The sequence below is a fragment of the Peromyscus eremicus genome, chromosome 1 (genome assembly GCF_949786415.1).
Source record: "Peromyscus eremicus chromosome 1, PerEre_H2_v1, whole genome shotgun sequence".
In the NCBI taxonomy this organism is placed as follows: Eukaryota; Metazoa; Chordata; class Mammalia; order Rodentia; family Cricetidae; genus Peromyscus; species Peromyscus eremicus.
The window spans coordinates 107,064,938-107,069,485 of record NC_081416.1 but is presented as its reverse complement, the minus strand read 5'-3'; positions in this window follow the sequence as shown (position 1 = coordinate 107,069,485).

Genomic DNA, 4,548 nt, shown 5'->3' with positions numbered 1-4,548 from the left:
TGTCTTAATATAATTTGTATCTCACAGATTTTCCAGGACAGGGCCTGGTTATGGCATGGTTAAGACATAACGTCATTTGCTTTGTGTGTTTTTGATCACTATATCCAAAGTCTGAAATCTTTAAGGGTAATCTTACCTGAAAGAGAGATATGCTTTTTTATTTTCTTCATTGCTGCCTTTAAATTTTTAAATTTTATTTATCTATTATCTTTGAGAATTTCATACATGTATACAATGTATTTTGATCACATTTACCCCCCCATCCAATTTCTTTCTGACCTTCTTGTGATGTTTCCTTTCTAACTTCATACCCTTTTATTTTCTTTATAAACCACCGAGTCCAATTAGTGTGCCCCCACCACAGGTATAGGGCTATACACTGGAAACTGGGCAATCTACATGGGACTGTCCCCCTTGAGAAAGTGACTCTCCCTTCCACAGTCAATAATGCCTCAGATAGGGATAAGGCCTCCTGAGCCCCTTCTGATCCCAGGCTGGAGTCAATAATCCACTGTCAATATCCACTGTCAATAATGCCTCAGATAGGGATAAGGCCTCCTGAGCCCCTTCTGATCCCAGGCTGGAGTGCTGATTGGCTTGATCTTGTGAATGTCCTGTGCAGGCAACCACAACTGCTATGAGTTGACCATGTGTGTAATGACCCCATCATATTCAGAAGATGCGGTTCTCCAGGAGTCCTCTCTGGTTCTTGGCTCCTACAGTGCCTCCTTCTGGGTTGTTTCTGAGCCCTTAGGGGAGGAGATGTGGAGCACCTCCCTTGGAGTTGATGGTCGGGAGAGTGCCAGAGTCCTTGAAAACAATACATGCCATTTCCATTGCTTTGGGTTGCCCACCAGAAAGCGATGGTAAGACTCTATTGCTGAAGACACTACGTTCTTTGGTCACTGAACATGGAGAAATCCTTGTGTTACTGACCAGAAAGCTTCTTTTCCTGTTGTTTAGCTTTCATGACACTGGAAGGTTCTATGGAGACGGCTTGGGGAGAGACAAGTTTCTGTCTTTTTTACTTAATGGTATGTATTAAGTATTTATGATGCTATAGAGTCACTCATTTACTTCATTCCAATGCAACAAGTATCTTGAACGTAAGTTATGATAGGAAGAGAAAATACCCCAAATTGCAAAGGGAATTCCCTGCCTGCCCTATGCTTCCCAATTTGTAATTCAGAGAGGTCCCATTCTATGTAGGTAGCTTCATCTAAGTAGATTTGCCAAGCTAATAATAATTATGAAAATCATTGTTCTTAAAGTTTGGCTCCTGACCAGAAAGCATTTGTGTCACCAAAGGACTTGTTAAAAAATGTATAAGTCAGACCTACCCTAGACCCAGCATATTAGAAGTTCTGGGATGGTGAGGCCCTCCAGGTAACTTAAATGCATCCAGGAATTTTGAATTTTGAATCACAGTGTTGACAGTTTTCAACCTTGTTTTATTTAACCTGAACTATTTTGCACTTGAGAAAATAAAATTAAATGTGGTAACCTGTCTCTTTCACACATCTAGTCCCTTTGCATTTTCCTCTAAATGATTCATCACTGAAATTTTTTTGTCTTCTTTTAACTTGGATCTTCAGAGTATAGTGTTGAAGTAACAGCATTCCTCATACTATAGCACATTGTCATCACTGGCTTCTGCAACTCCTGTGTGTACATATGTGTGTGTGTGTGTGTGTGTGTGTGTGTGTGTGTGTATGTGTGTGTGTGTTTCTATCCATTCATTCATATAGTCATTGTAATTTCATCCCTCATTCTCCATAATCATATGCATGCTTAATATGTATTCTTCTTAGTGTGTATTTTGTAAAGTGTGTATTATTTTGTGTGTACATACTTTTATTCACAAGTTGACCTTGTATTGTATATCCTGTCATTCCATTTCATTCCTGTCCCCTTACTCCTAAACTTGTATTTCAAAGACTTATTTGTGTTGTTCTGTGCTCCTACTGGCTGTTGCTTCTTACTGCTCTACTCCAAGGTAGAACTCTGTCACATTTTACCTGACGGACATCCAGAGTACTTCCAACTCTGACTTCATAAACCATTTTATGATGATCTTCTAGCTTGAGAAACACCTGGTTTAGCTTGAGAACCATTGCTGTCTGCTCACCTGGATGGCTGGTTCAACTGAAGTTTTGTTTGCTCAGGGCCCTGAGGATTCTCTACCTTATGGGAAAGAAATACCTGGATAGAGAAATGTGAGCCAGCAAGGAGGCCTCTGCTAGGCTAGTTTTGTCTCCTTATCCAGTCCCCTCTGGTTCTTTGTTCCTTGGAAAGAGGAGAAATGAGTATGAAGAGCAGAGAGTTTGTGAGACTCACATGCTGGTTTCTGGGTTTGCTTCTAAGAACTGGATAAGACATGTTCTGTGTGTTATTAGACATACTGTGCTGGAATGTAGTCTTCATACAAAAGCAGAGGTAAGAAAGAATGGAATTTGAATTTATTCTGTGGGGAGGGAGGGGTAATGAGTTTTACTATATAGCCTTAAATTTATGATCTTCCTGCCATTAACTCTTAGAGTTCTGGGATTACAGGCATGTGCCACTGCACCCAGCTGAAATTTGGATTTTGAATGTCACTGTGCCTCCAATGTTGTTTACAGATACAGTTTTGAAGCCTTGGACATATGGTCCATACAAAGAAACTGAAATCCTTTCAAATGTATTCTTTCACTATTCCACCATGTACTAGATACTGAGTTGGGGCTAACAGCTATAATCCAGTTTGTGCCATATTCACAATCTGGAAGGGACTACACAAACCTCCACTTCAAGACTGACCTAGGGCATGGATTTTTGTTAGGGAACTGAGGTCTCTAATGACACAGTTTTTAATGCTTAGAGGGGAAACTGAGATTTATAATTATTGGTATGGCTTAATCAATCAATGATATGGCAGGAAAGATCCAATGAAAGTTATTTTATGTGTTTAGACTTAGATGATTAAAGAAGTCAGTTGCTGCTGCCATCTGCCCATGAAAAAGGAGGGCTGATGATGCTGGGAATGCCCTCCACCCCTCTTGACTGTGATCCTTATGTTGTTCTGTTGGAAACTATTCTGTTCTGGAATATACTTCAATGGGCTCTTAATCCCCTAATTAAACAGTTCTTCTGGATTATCCAAATACATGGTGTGGATGAAATGTTTTACAAGATTTCCCTTTAATAAATCCCATTGGGATCCAACTGAAGTCTAATTAGTCCCTTTGAATGGTGTGTTGTACACAAGGGCACTAAAGCCAACTGCTGATACTAAAGTGTCCTCACTCTGCTAAGAGCATCAACCCTTGGTTTTTTGGCAGCTGTAAACACAGAGACAGATGGTGTCTGGACCCATCATCACAATGACTTGTGTACCTGGAAGAAGAGAGAAAATGAATGCTCAAAGCAAGAATATTAATTAGCTCTCTAGAAAGTGGCTTTATGAATTAAATGAGCCTTATTTTCCAATTTTTAGCTGTAGGTCACTTTACAAAACTTACTTTGAATAAATGTGTCTATCTATGGGATGCTCTGGATGGCCTTTTTTACTTTTACTTGTTTTGTGCATCTGTGGTGCTCAGCTTTCCCATCACTGTGTCCAAACACCGGGCACAAACAACTGAAAGTAAGAAAGGTTAGCATTGGTTCGCAGTTCCAGGGGCTTCTATCTGTGGTCATTTGGCTATGCTGCTTCTGAGCTGGTGAGACAGGGCATCATGGGAAGAAGCATGTGGTGAAGGCAAAGTTGTTTACTTCACAGTGAGGAGGAAGGGGAGATAGAGATAGAGATAGATAGATGGATGGATGGATGGATAGACAGAGAGAGAGAGAGAGAGAGAGAGAGAGAGAGAGAGAGAGAGAGAGAGAGAGAGAGAGAGAGAGAGAGAGAACAGGGCCAGAGACAAGGGCTATCTTTTTCCAGGGACCCTGGACTTATTTACCACATTCCACAGCTTCACCACCTCCCATGAGTCTTTTCAGATTTTCAGGCCAGCAAAGGATTAATCCATTGATGAAAACAAAATCTTATGACCCAATCACTTCCTTCAAAGCCCCTCTTCTGAACATTGGTTGCACCAGGGACCAAACCTTCAAGGAGCGGACCTCTGGGAGGGGCACCATATCTGAAGCACAACACCACCCTTCTTGTCCCAGGCCCCACTGAAATGCTAGCTCCCTGTCAATCACCTGTTCCCTTCACCATAAAAGGAAACACGTGTCATTTACAGATTGTGGGTTATGAAACAACAGTTAAATTTGTGTTCAGTTTCCAGTACTAATTTTGTGCTGTTCAAATTCCATAACTTCTATGAATCTTAGTCCACTGAGTCAATATAAAATAAGCTCAGGGATGTTAAAAGCACACATGTGATGTGACAACATGCATTAAGTTGAAAATATCATTTTGTCATGTATGCTTGTCATGTATAACTATCTCTACTTATCATTACCTATCTACATACCATTCTACCTCATATTATAGACATTCTCTAAGAGTTCCTTTATTCTGCAAACAATTAATAAATGTATTTAGTTCAGGAAAAAAAA